This window comes from Arachis ipaensis, chromosome B1, assembly GCF_059453495.1.
Source record: "Arachis ipaensis isolate K30076 ecotype BB chromosome B1, ASM5945349v1, whole genome shotgun sequence".
NCBI classification, from domain to species: Eukaryota; Viridiplantae; Streptophyta; class Magnoliopsida; order Fabales; family Fabaceae; genus Arachis; species Arachis ipaensis.
This window is the reverse complement of record NC_142436.1, coordinates 55,067,793-55,082,759: the sequence shown is the minus strand read 5'-3', so window position 1 is coordinate 55,082,759 and position 14,967 is coordinate 55,067,793. Positions and strand designations below refer to the sequence as shown.

Sequence of the window (14,967 nt, the reverse complement as noted above, 5' to 3'; positions counted from 1 at the left end):
TGAATATGGGAAGTTTATGCCATTTGAATTATTACTCATTGGCATTAATTTTTACAGTTTAGTTTGGTTCAAGTCTTTAATTTCATAACAAAACCAAACCGAACCAATAGAAAAATTGCAAAAAAAAAAAATTAAAAGACTGATTGGTTTGTGAAAATGTCTTCTGTTTTCATTTTTTGTTTTTTGTTTGTTGAAAATGAATTTCATGTTCAATTTTTCATAAGAAAAACTACCATTTGTACCCATAAACTTTACGAACGCTGACAAAAGTACCCATAGAAGAAGAAAAGTGACTTTGTACCCATGAAAAGCTGGATCCGTCTGTCGATAATACCCGAACGTCATTAAAACGTTAGCTCCGTTAAGTTAAAAGCCAACATGGCACGTTAATTGTTTACCTGGCTTTTTATTTTTAATTTGAATTTTTTTAAGAACCTTCCAGGTGGATATAGAAGAGAGAGAGAGAAACGTTAAAGGCACTTCGCGCCATTCCATCTTCTTCCTCACTACCCTTATGCATGCCCTAGCAGAGAGAGAGACGTGAATCACTTACTGAACCTGACGCCACCAACCAATCCGCCCAACCGCCTCCGTCCGCCCAAAACACCACCGGCGACCAGCATCGCCCAATCCTTCTTCCATTTTCTTCTCCATTTCCCTATTTCTTCCCTCCTTTTCGCGTAGTCACTCTGTCTCTGCGCGAACAGCCCCTGCTTCGCATCTTCTAGTCCGGCGAAGAACCAAGGGCGGCGAACTTTTGTGCCGATGCAACCGCCGCTCCTCCGCCTCGCCCAATTTCTTCGTCCTTCCCTCTCATCAGCGCAGGTTCAATTCCCTTTCCCTGCTTCCCTGTTTTTCTTCTCTTTATTTTTATTGCTTTTTCATTCTGTTTTAGTGATCTGGGTAGGTTAAGTTACATGATTTCTGTGTTTTGAAGTGAATGTGTTTGCTGTGGCTAAATTTTCTGGGTTGTTTGATGCCAACATAGAACTAAATACGCTATCTGAATTTGCTGCACACCACATGCTCGATATATCGCCTGAATGAAGTTTTTTATTTAAACCTTATATCTGATCAGCATAGGGCTTAATTTTTGTTTTCATTAGGCATTTTAATTCACAAATATGCAGTTTTCTGAACTTCGTGATGATGATTGTGATTAAACTTTGGTTATGCGCTAGTTGAATGTCCTTGTTGAACACCAAGTTATCTATATGTTGTTGTCATCAATGAAGAGATACCTATCTAACAAAATGTAATTTGGTAAATTCTTCATATTTTACACAATTGAAAACAATACCACCACCACCATAAGATAATTATAGTTTTCAGGGGACATTTTTCTGAAAACATTCACTATTTTACACGGGTTGGCAGCAAGCATAGCCTATTACATATTCCTCACCAAATATCATAACATGTATATCTCAAATCATTATTCTATAAATCAATAATTGAAACCCCATTTTTCATGTAATAAATAATGGAAAGGATTAAGCGATGTATTGGGTTGATGAATGCAGTTTAGCTAAAATTTCAAATAATGTATAACTAAAATTTTACTAATTCTCAATTATTCTAATAAATTTAAATTATATCTTTTTTATTGTGTAATAGATTTATAGAAACAATAGTCATTTAATTATTGAGTGAATCATATTTTATAATTTAATAATTAGAAAAGTCATAAACATTGTCCAAACTTTTTCATGAGTCAATTTTAGTGAAAATAGACAATTAACTTTCTCATGAACCAGGATTTGTTCATTTAGTGGTAATAGACATACCTACATAATTAATAAGATTTACATGAATAATAATATTTTAAGAAACTAATTATCACGTTAATGTTTGAGCCGTAAGTCGTTGTTTATCAAAAGTTCGTCTTCATTTGCTTTCTTTATCTTAAATATTTTTTATTTTAAATTTTTATCTATTGTATAACTAAAATATTTTTATCTATTTTATCTTAAATATTTTTATCTATTGCAGTTTAGCTTCTCTTATTGCTTGTCTCAAATAAAGTGCAACTGTTTTCTGAATTTTTTGATGATGATTGTGATTAAACTTTGGTTATGCGCTAGTTGAATGTCCTTGTTGAAATAGTAGGTGTATTGATATAGACTGTTCATTCTTTTTTTATTGACAGAAATGGCTACCACGACGTATATCACATTAATAATACACCATAGAGGTAGACTTGAAAGGGGATCGGATGGCAAGTTGTGTTATGCAGAAGGTGAAATTACTGAGGTGGAGAGAGTTAACGTGGATACTCTGAATAGCTTCTTCATTAGTGCCTTACTGAAAGACATTGGGTATCCAATCATCTCCGATTTCTACTGGCGACAGCCTGGAATGGAAATTGAGGGTGGTTTGAGGCTTCTGCGACTTGACATGGATGTCGTTAAGATGTATGAAGCTGCTGTGGAGAATGGGCATAAGATTGAATTATACACAGAGAACCCAATTAGCCAAGCAGATGTTGTAGATACGAATGAAGAAGCTGGTGTAGAAGTACCTGATCAGGTTAATGTAACTCCATCAAGGAGGAGGAGGAAAGTTTGTGTCAGGAGGACTCCAACTCCAAAGAAGGCAACAGGTCCTAGAACCCAGTGTAAGTTATTTATATCCACTCTCTTCTTCTACTTATTGGCATGAAGATAAATTTATCTTGCATTAAAAATTTGAGCTAATGCAATTATCAACATTTATAGGTGAATGTTGATGATCGCAACTGTGTGAATCCTTCTGAAGAACCTATGGCAGTAAGACCTCCACCTTCTAACTCCTCTACTGCATATGTGCCACCTAGACCTATCATAAAGCCAACCATGCCCAAGAGACCAATTAGGAGGAGAAATATTAAGAGGCCACCACCGTCACAACCTTCTCCCCTCAGACTTGCCCCACCACAACCTATTCCCATAACGCCTACCACACCACAACCTTCTGTTGTTAGGCCTACATCACCAACTAACCAACCGCCTCCAAGAGTTACCAGACAAACAATGCATGGTGCAAGTCAAGGGACCACTACACGATTTATGCGATTCATGCCAACTCCACCATCCACAATTCAAACACCAGGCAGATGGCCAGTACCTGGGTTCCGTCCACCAATAGGAGCATCTTCAAGTGGCAACAACAACGGGGTTTCTAGTGGCAGCAGCAACTCCACACCCAACAAATAGGATTTTCTAGTGTGAATTTGTAATTTGATGAAGTACTTACTGTAATGAGAGCTCTATGAACTCTTATATTATGGTTTTTTTGTAACTTATGCCTAGTAATTAAACAGCACAACTTGATGCTTTCATGTTCATGGTTTGTATTGGTTCTATTAGGTACATTTGATTTGCTACTGCTACATCAAACTCATACCCTCATTTTGAGGCTTTTGTTGATAACTGCATATGAGTAAATTACTTCAAGGTTTATTATAGCTTATGGAATGAATATTTAGTTCCATTTCCAGGTTACAACTTTGCTATTTATTTTACAATACCATGTTTCTGGCTAGATTAAGACAAATCACGACATTTATATTTCTTTTTTTGTCAAAATTGAGTTAACTCCAATCTAACAGATATCAAATACATTAACAATCATGGACATTAATGTCATAACACAACTTGACTTTTTCCATAACAAGTGAAGATAGTAACAGAGTTTCGAAGTTCATCATCATCGAGACCAACCAGCTTCTAAGTTCATCATCATTGAAACCAAAAAGCTGCACAAAAAGACCCCAGGACAACATACACCATAAGCACAGTTACATATTGATTAATTGGAGTAGATTCAGCCCTACACAAATCAGTAAACTCAAAAAATAGTTATAATCCATGACCTAATAGTTCTAATTTCACCCTGGAGCTTCCCTATCTTTAACAAGATCTTCACACTATTCTCTTGAATCTCTCTTCTTTGCCCAGTGAGATTGACCTCATGGTTACCACAGGAGCTATCTTGATTTTTTCTAACAAGGGCTCTTGCCAGTCCCTCCCATCCTCCGTCAATCTCATCCACCCATATAAAATACTTGCAATCCATCGTCTGTAGTGTGAAAGGGAGGAATAAGGAATCATTCACAATAAGTTAATTTGATCAGAAGCACAAAAACAAAAAGACTTACCTTCCATAGAGGACACCTTACGAACCATCTCCCAGGATTTGTTAAGGTTCCAGATTGTAGCAACACCACACCCTGTCCACAAAAGCATCTCCCAGACAAAGTCTTCTCTTCACCCCTCTTGGAAGACGAAGTCCCTTCTGCGCTGATGCTTCCATTCGAAGAACATTGGTTACCTCTGCTTCTCCTAGACATTCTAGGGTTTTGAAATTGAAATTGGGAAAACAGTTGAGGATAAATTAGGGAAATGAGTGATGTTATAACAGTATATTTATGCTTGGACACGTTAGACTACTGATTCAAAGCCAAGTAAGCAGTTAACATGCCATGTTGCCTTTTAACTTAACGGAGCTAACATTTTAATGACGTTCGGGTACTATCGACTGACGGATCCAGCCTTTCATGGGTACAAAGTCACTTTTCTTCTTTCATGGGTACTTTTGTCAGCGTTCGTAAAGTTCATGGGTACAAATGGTAGTTTTTCCTTTTTCATATTTAAAAAAGGGAAAAGCTCTACATCTATGTAAAAATTACATGGATGGTATCCATGTAACTTTCACTCCACGCCCCCACATCCCTGTTTGTTTTACACGCGTCACTTATAACTTATATAAGGAATCCTTATTTTGCTTTTTCAACGTTTCTCAACGTAAACCTTCTCATACAACGTAAACCTCTTTCGCGTTTTTCTTCTTCTTCTTCTTCTTCTTCTTCTTCTTCTTCTTCTTCTTCTTCTTCTTCTTCTTCTTCTTTAACCTAATTAAATTCGTTGTTCTCCTCTTTCACATTTTTTTTCTCTGCATTATGAATCTGGATTGATTCAACGCAATTAACTTTGTCGTTCATCTTCTTCTTGGTTTTCTTCTTCAATCTGCACTTTTGAGTTGAAACAATGAATGAATCAACTTCAAATCAGTTGAATGACTGCGATTTGGATGATTCTTCCGAAATGCATCAATTTGATGAGGTTTGGATTATTGAATTCTGAATCGAATTTAATGGAATAAAATTGCTAATTTATTTGAAGTGAATTGAATGGACTAAGGTGATCTACATTTGAATTGAATTCAAATCAATTGATAATATGTAACTATGAGTAATTGTGAGTGTCATTAACTGTGAGTAACTCTGAGTAAATTTGAGTAATTTTTCGGTTCGATAAGTACTAAAGAGGTGGTTCATCATTTTCATATTTTTGGTTCGATACGTAGAAAGTAGTCTAACAAAAATTAGACCAACATGTTTTGTTTTTTTTTCTAAGCACTATATAATTGTTTCACCGTAATTAAGATTTCGGTTCACCTTAATTAAGATTTCGGTTCACCGTAACTAAGATTTTCGGTGCACCATGCAGACCAGCTATGTCGTGGACGAAAAATTTGTCCCAAAGGTGGGAATGATTTTCAAGACCCTAGAAGAAGCTAGAAAATTCTACAAACATTATTCCAAACTTGCTGATTTTTCCACCAAAATAAGGAACACGACTCGGGATGGAGACAAGATTAAGAATCAATTAATTGTATGCTCTAGAGAAGGGGGGTGAAAACCCAAGATATCTCCAACTTTGAAGACAAACCCTTCAGCTGGGTTAAATTGTCCAGCCAGAATTTACGTACACATAATGAAGGATGTTGGTCTTTGGATAATTTCCAAAGTTGTTTTGAATCACTCACATCCTTGTTGTCCAGACCAGCTGAGATGCTCAAGCAACACAGGGAGCTTAGCATGTTCGTGCCTCACACCATTGAAACCCACGATGAAGCTGGAATTAGACCGAGCAAAACCTACCAATCATTTGTGGCAGCAGCTGGCAGCCACCGTGAACTAGGTTTTATAGAAAAAGACGCAAGGAATTACATCACAAGGGAAGTACGGAATATTTCAGAAAAAGACGATGCCAAAGAATTTGGGAAGTACCTAGTAAGAATAAAAGAAAATAACCAAAATTTCTTCTTTGAGCTCAACCCTGAAGGCGATCACTGCATTAAACATGCATTCTGGGCTGATGCAAGAAGCAGGGCTGCATTCGATTATTTCGGAGATGTGGTTTCATTTAATACCACATATAACACAAATAGGTATTCGGTTCCCTCAAAGATACTTTTGATGTTCAGTGGCTGTACATATTTCGGTTCACCATAGTGTGCTTATTATTTATGCAGGTACAATTTGGTTTTAGGTTCTTTTGTTGGTGTGAATCACCACGGGCAGTCGACACTTCTTGGATGCGCACTGATGAAAAATGAGGACATTCAATCATTCAAATGGCTATTTGAGTGTTGGCTACATTGCATGGGAGGGAAGGCACCAAAAGGTATTCTTACCGATCAATGCGCATCGATTCAAAGGGCAATTGAGCTATGCATGCCAACAACAATTCACCGTTGGTGTATCTGGCACATCATGAAGATGATCCCAAGCAAACTAAATGGCTACAAGGGACACATTGATATTGAAAAAGAGATGAGCCATGTTGTTTGGAACTCGTACACAAAAGACGATTTTGATAGAAACTGAAGGATTTCCTCACAAAGTATGGTCTCGGAGGCAACAAGTGGCTTTCAGGTAATTGAGATTTCAATTCAAATAATTTTTATGCTTATATATTTTTTTCCCAAAAGCATGCACTATTTTCGGTTCACCATAACTTATAATTTCGGTTCGGTTTGCAGAGCTGTACAAGGATCGGCATATATGGATTTCGATTTACTTGGATCACCACTTTTGGGCCGCGATGAGAAGCACACAAAGGAGCAAAAGCATGCATTCATTTTTCAACAAGTTCATCACACAGAATAGCTCCTTGAGACAATTTGTGAAGCAATACGACAATTGCCTCGCAAGCAGAGAATAAGCAGAGAGAGAATTTGATGTTGCAGATTTTCACACTATGATACCGTGATGAACAAAATCAGCAATAGAGCCACAATTTCAGTGTGTATATACCCATGAGAAGTTCAGGGAAGTTCAAGCTCAATTTAGATATAAAGTGAATTTTATCACAAGATCAATGCATTCCACCCTAGGTTTTACAAGATATGAAGTCATAGAGCAAGTTTCTAACTCCACATTCAATCCAAGTTTGTCGTCACCTATGACGCAGTATCACGAGATGTAAAGTGCCATTGCTTGCTGTTTGAGTCTAGGGGGCATATTGTGCCTCCATTCCCTAAGCGTTCTAAGCTTTGAGCAAGTGGATAACGTGGCACCTAAATACATATTGGAACGCTGGAGCAAGAACATAAAGAGGAGGCATACACACATCAAGAGCAGCCAAGATGAACCTGTACTGGAGCCAAGAAGTAAGAGATTTGACGAATTGGTGTTTTGGTCACACAATATATGTGAATTTGCATCCGAGTCTGAAGAGTTGACCGTAATTTTGCACCGAGCATTTGACAAGGTCATGGCGGAGATGGAAGAATATCAAGAAAGAAGGAAAGGAAAAAGTTTGTTAACCCACGAAGAAGCGACATTAAGAAATGTGAATGATCTTCAAAACCCACCATGTTTCAAAACAAGAGGTCGGCCCAAGAACAGACTTGGATCAAACCTGGAAAAAAAGATCTCAAATGCCATGAAGAAAAAGAAAAAGACAGCTCCAAGCAAGGTAAAATTGACTTGCTTTTGATTAGTTAAAAATTCAATTGTTCATTTTCCAAATATACAATTAATTATGTCTTTTGTAGTTGAACCTTTTAGACTCTGGATCATCGATTCAGTCAAGCTCCACTCTTTACAATACACCAGATATGAATTATCCAAGACAAGATTTTACAAGTTTTAGCTTTTATTAATATAAATTTTTCTTTATCCATGAGCAAATTTCGGTTCACCATGGTTATAGCAGGTTTAATTTCTTAATGTTGATAATCTTTAATGAATAGTGACTTTTTTGTGAAATTCTATAGTAATATATGCAGTTTTTCAATTCGTCTAGTGTATTAATTTCTAAGTTGAATAATAAGAATTTGTTTTTTGGTTCATGGTTTAGAGTTCAGAGTTCTGATAGTAGCATTCTTTTAAAATTAGATCTATGTTATATTGCTATATGCACTTTTTCGATTCACCAGTTGCATTAATTTCGGTTCATTGTGTTTTGGGGGTTTAGGGTTTAGGGTTTAAGGTTTAGGATTTAGGTTTAAGAAATTTAGGGAATTAGGGTTTTTGTGTTCAGGGTTCAGTGTTCAGGGTTCTGCTTTTAGTGTTTGGGTTTAGGGATTCAGTGTGTTTCTACTTTTTGGTTCACTCAGTGTAGTAATTTCGGTCACTGTGTTCTTTTGGAGTTCACAATCTATTGGTAATCACCCTGATTTCTTTCACTGTGAACCTGCAACAAAACAACAGCCAGGCAGTTCCAACAGGTATATAAGAAGACAAAGAGTAATTTATCTTGAATCAGTATATACATTAACATTAGATCCATACATTAATATTAACATTTACATTAATGTTGACATATATATATTCAAAAGAAGCAGTGTCTACTTTTTTAAACAAGTTGAACAAAATATTGTTAATTAGAACTATTTAAACTGCACTGGTTTTGAGATTCACTTGATGTTTCTGAATCCGTTGGAACAATTTTTTCTTTTTTCATGAGCCTCTTTTGTCTTGTTCTTTCTGCCAGCATTATATTGTCAAATTCTGATTCTGATTTGGATTCCGAAAAAGATTCTTCTTCCGAAGAAGAATCCACAACAACAACTTTCTTTTCTTCTTTCTCCCTTTTTCTTTTCTCTTTTCCCTTTATTTGCTTTCTATACAGAAGTCCCTAAAATACAAAATTATTTAGTTAGCAGAGTATTTGAAACGAGAAAATACAAAAACAATCAGGTGAATCAAAATGACCACAAACACTCAACCAAATTCAATTCATGTGATGAATAATACGTGATAAACATCCAATTATCAAGAAAAATATTTCTGTATGCACAATGCTTCAAATCAACACATTACCATTGTGTCTGTTGCTTCCTTAGAAATCCGGTCTAGTATCATCTTCTTTGTCCAATAGGCTACCCACAGTGCCGGGGGAGCATCAAGTCCATCCAAGTGAGGAACTTGGTTTCATGGAAGTAAATCAGCATTAAAACAAAAACACAGCCTTCAACGAACTGTTTCTTCCCCTTTCTCTTGTTTTTGATTCCCTTTCTCAAGAAGCTGAGCACATGACATGCCCAATCCCACTGTCGGATGTTGTCCACACAAAAGATAGGTGGTTTATGGATCGTGGAGGCCATGCTTACCGTCGTCCGCAACAAGAAGCACTTCTGTATGAAGATGACAAAAGTCCTGCGGAATTTTTGCCGGTTCTCCTCCCCTTCAACACTTTTAGGATAGACTTTGTTAAAGTCGCCAACGTAACACATTTGAGGCTGCCAAATATTGCCTTGTCTTCCTCATTCAGTTTGCGATAGTCAACCTTTTTAGGAAAACGATCCCCTACAATATTTTAATAGCAACAAATGAGCCAAAAAGGTTCAGTTTAATTTTTTACATACTAATGAACCGAAATTAAAGATAGCAATGAACCAAATTTAAAGGGAGAAATGAACCGAAATTTAAATGAGAAATGAACCAAAAATAAGCAAGAAGTGGAAAGTGTATTACCGCCGTGGCTTATTGATGAGCGGATAATTTATACGCTTTTTGGCATTGTTTTTAGTATGTTTTTAGTAGGATCTAGTTACTTTTAGGGATGTTTTCATTAGTTTTTATGTTAAATTCACATTTCTGGACTTTACTATGAGTTTGTGTGTTTTTCTGTGATTTCAGGTATTTTCTGGCTGAAATTGAGGGACTTGAGCAAAAATCAGATTCAGAGGTTGAAAAAGGACTGCTGATGCTGTTGGATTCTGACCTCCCTGCACTCAAAGTGGATTTTCTGGAGCTACAGAACTCGAAATGGCGCGCTTCTAATTGCGTTGGAAAGTAGACATCCAGGACTTTCCAGCAATGTATAATAGTCTATACTTTGGCCAAGAATTGACGACGTAAACTGGCGTTCAATGCCAGCCTTCTGCCCAAATCTGGCGTCCAGCGCCAGAAAAGGATCCAAAACCAGAGTTGAACGCCCAAACTGGCATAGAAACTGGCGTTCAACTCCACAAATAGCCTCTGCACGTGCTACACTTATGCTCAGCCCAAACACACACCAAGTGGGCCCCGGAAGTGGATTTATTCATTAATTACTTACTCATGTAAACCCTAGTGACTAGTTTATTATAAATAGGACCTTTTACTATTGTATTAGGCATCTTCGATCAGTTGTATGCTATCTTAGATCATAATAGGGGGCTGGCCATCTCGGCCATGCCTGGACCTTCACTTATGTACTTTCAACGGTAGAGTCTCTACACTCCATAGATTAAGGTGTGGAGCTCTGCTGTTCCTCAAAGATTTATGCAAGTACTACTGTTTCTATTCAATTCTTCTTATTTCGCTTCTAAGATATCCATTCGAACCCAAGAACGTGATGAAGGTGATGATTATGTGTGACGCTCATCATCCTTCTCCCTTATGAACGCGTGCCTGACAAACACTTCCGTTCTACATGAATTAAGCTAGAATGAGTATCTCTTAGATCTCCTAACCAGAATCTTCGTGGCGTAAGCTAGAATGATGGCGGCATTCAAGAGAATCCGGAAGGTCTAAACCTTGTCTGTGGTATTCCGAGTAGGATTCAATGATTGAATGACTGTGACGAGCTCCGAACTCGCGATTGCAGGGCGTTAGTGACAGACGCAAAAGGATAGTAAATCCTATTCCCGCATGATCGAGAACCGACAGATGAATAGCCGTGCCGTGACAGGGTGCGTGAGCATATTATTCACTGAGAGGATAAGATGAAGCCATTGACAAGGGTGATGCCTCCAGACGATTAGCCGTGCCGTGACAGGGCATTGGATCATTTTCCCGAGAGATGACCGAAAGTAGCCATTGACAGTGGTGATGTATCACATAAAGCCAGCCATAGAAAGGAGTAAGACGGATTGGATGAAGATAGCAGGAAAGCAGAGGTTCAGAGGAACGAAAAGCATCTCCATTCGCTTATCTGAAATCCCTACCAATGATTTACATGAGTATCTCTATCCCTATTTTATTAATTAATATTCGAAAACACCATTATTATTTTATATCCGCCTGACTGAGATTTACAAGGTGACCATAGCTTGCTTCATACCAACAATCTCCGTGGGATTCGACCCTTACTCACGTAAGGTATTACTTGGACGACCCAGTGCACTTGCTGGTTAGTTGTACGGAGTTGTGTCCACACATAGAGCCACAATGAGGATTCAATACAATTATATATTGTTAATCTCACACAAGTACAAAGAACAGGACAACACAATTTCGTGCACCAAGTTTTTGGCGCCGTTGCGGGGATTGTTTGAGTCTTCGGCAAGCTTTTGGTCCGGTAACATCAGTGCCAGATTCCCTTTTGATCCGGCAACAGCACCAAGTTTTTGGTGCCGTTGCCGGGGATTGTTTGAGTTTGGACAACTGACGGTTCATCTTGTTGCTCAGATTAGGTAATTTTCTTTTTATTTTATTTTCAAAAAAAAAATTTACTAAAAATAATGTTTTCAAAAATAAATTATTCTATGGCTTCAAAATTTTTAAGAATGAATTCTAGTGTTTCATGAAGCATGTTGAAGCCTGGCTGGCTGTAAAGCCATGTCTCAATCCTTAGACCCAAGAGAAGAGCTTCTTTATCTTTCTTAGCCAATTGGCTATTGAATGTAAGGAATGTCAGGCGTGTCATGTCTGAGTTACATACTAAAGCTTGGCTGGCTATTAAGCCATGCCTGACCCTTTGATTGGAGCTTTAGAGCATAAGATTCCTGGAATTCATATTAAAAATTTTGGAATCCTTTTTTTCTTTTTCAAAAGAATTTTTCGAAAAATATAAAATAAAAATCCAAAAAAATTAGAAAATCATAAAAATAAAAAATATTTCATGTTTCTTGTTTGAGTCTTGAGTCATATCATAAGTTTGGTGTCCATTGCATATGCATCTTGCATTTTTTCGAAAATATCATGCATTCATAGTGTTCTTCATGATCTTCAAGTTGTTCTTGGTAAGTCTTCTTGTTTGATCTTGATGATTTTTTGTTTTGTGTCTTTTATTGTTTTTCATATGCATTTTTCGTTTCTTAGAGTCTAAACATGAAAGATTTCTAAGTTTGGTGTCTTGCATATTTTCTTTGCATTAAAGATTTTTCAAAATTGTGTCTTGATGTTCATCATGACATTCAAAGTGTTCTTGGTGTTCATCTTGACATTCATAGCATTCTTGCATGCATTCATTGTTTTGATCTAAAAATTTCATGCATTGCATAATTTTCATGTTTTTCATAAAAATTTCAAAAATAAAAAAAATATCTTTCCCTTTTTCTCTCATCAAATTCGAAAATTTGGATTGACTTTTTCAAAAATTTTTAAAAATCAAGTTGTTGCCATTGAGTCAAATCAAATTTTCAATTTGAAAATCTTATCTTTTTCAAAATCTTTTTCAAAAATCAAATCTTTTTCAAATTTCTTAGTTATTTTCGAAAATTCCAAAAATCTTTTTCAAAAATCTTTTTCTTATTTTTATATAAAATTTTCGAAAATAACTAATCAATTAATGTTTTGATTCAAAAATTTGAAGTTTGTTACTTGCTTGTTAAGAAAGATTCAAACTTTAAGTTCTAGAATCATATCTTGAGATTTCTTGTGAATCAAGTCATTAATTGAGATTTTAAAAAAAATCAAATCTTTTTCAAAACTAACTCCAATCATATCTTTTCAAAAATATCTTCTTATCTTATCTTTTTTAAAAAATATCTTTTCAAAATATCTTCTCTAACCTCCTAACTTCTTATCTTTTCAAAATTTGTTTCAACTAACTAACTAACTTTTTGTTTGTTTCTTATCTTTTTCAAAACCACCTAACTAACTCTCTCTCTCTCATTTTTTCGAAAATATCTCTCCCCTTTTTCAAAATTTCTTTTTAATTTATTAATTATTTTAATTTAAAAAAAATTCGAAAAAAATACTAAACTTTTTCAAAAACTATTTTCAAAAATCACTAACTTCTTTTCAAAAATAAATTTCGAAAATTCCCTCCTTCTCTCCCATCTCATTCTATTTATTCATTCATATCCTAACATCTCATCTCACATTCCAATCCTCACAGTTGTGTTTCTTCCTTTACATCACATCCTTTATCTCCCCCTCTTCTTCTACTTACAAAGGGATCCCTATACTGTGGTATAAAGGATCTCTATTATTATTATTATCATTTTTCTGTCCATTCTTCCTTGTATTATGAGCAGGAGCAAGGATAAGAACATTCTTGTGGAAGCAGATCCAGAACCTGAAAGGACTCTGAAGAGAAAATTAAAGAGAAGCTAAAATACAACAATCCAGAGAAAACCTTTCAGAAATTTTTGAACAGGAAGAGGAGATGGCAGGCGAAAATAATAATAATGAAAGGAGAATGCTTGGTAACTTCACTGCACCTAATTCCAATTTACATGGAAGAAGCATCTCCATTCCTGCCATTGGAGCAAACAACTTTGAGCTGAAACCTCAATTAGTTTCTCTGATGCAGCAGAACTGCAAGTTTCATGGACTTCCATCTGAAGATCCTTTTCAGTTCTTAACTGAATTCTTGCAGATATGTGATACTGTTAAGACTAATGGAGTAGATCCTGAAGTCTACAGGCTCATGCTTTTCCCTTTTGCTGTAAGAGACAGAGCTAGATTATGGTTGGATTCTCAACCTAAAGACAGCCTGAACTCTTGGGATAAGCTGGTCACGGCTTTCTTAGCCAAGTACTTTCCTCCTCAAAAGCTGAGCAAGCTTAGAGCTGATGTTCAAACCTTCAGACAGAAAGAAGGTGAATCTCTCTATGAAGCTTGGGAAAGATACAAACAGTTGACCAAAAAGTGTCCTTCTGACATGCTTTCAGAATGGACCATCCTGGATATATTCTATGATGGTTTATCTGAGCTATCAAAGATGTCACTGGACACTTCTGCAGGTGGATCTATTCACCTAAAGAAAACGCCTGCAGAAGCTCAAGAACTCATTGACATGGTTGCTAATAACCAGTTCATGTACACTTCTGAAAGGAATCCTGTGAGTAATGGGACGCTTATGAAGAAGGGAGTTCTTGAGGTTGATACTCTGAATGCCATATTGGCTCAGAATAAAATATTGACTCAGCAAGTCAATATGATTTCTCAGAGTCTGCATGGAATGCAAGCTGCATCCAACAGTACTCAAGAGGCATCTTCTGAAGAAGAAGCCTATGATCCTGAGAACCCTGCAATAGCAGAGGTAAATTACTTAGGTGAACCCTATGGAAACACCTATAACTCAACATGGAGAAATCATCCAAATTTCTCATGGAAGGATCAAAAGCCCCAACAAGGCTTTAATAATGGTGGAAGAAACAGGTTCAGCAATAGCAAGCCTTTTCCATCATCCACTCAGCAACAGACAGAGAACTCTGAACAAAATGCTTCTAATTTAGCAAATCTAGTCTCTGATCTATCTAAGGCCACTGTAAGTTTCATGAATGAAACAAGGTCTTCCATTAGAAATTTGGAAGCACAAGTGGGCCAGCTGAGTAAAAGGATCACTGAAATCCCTCCTAGTACTCTCCCAAGCAATACAGAAGAGAACCCAAAAGGAGAGTGCAAGGCCATTGACATAAGCGCCATGGCCGAACCTGTGAGGAGAGGAGAGGACGTGAATCCCAAGGAGGAAGACCTCCTGGGACGTCCAGTGATCAATAAGGAGCTTCCCTCTGGGGAACCAAGGGACTCTGAGG

General features: G+C 36.7%; 1 non-coding gene across 1 annotated transcript; it reads right to left on the bottom strand.

Annotated features, from left to right (window-relative positions):
• Positions 1–13,988: 13,988 nt before the first annotated feature.
• LOC148576627 (small nucleolar RNA R71) lies at positions 13,989–14,096 on the bottom strand. The gene has a single exon (XR_015904160.1). It is a non-coding gene; the product is annotated as a small nucleolar RNA R71 (small nucleolar RNA).
• Positions 14,097–14,967: the final 871 nt, after the last annotated feature.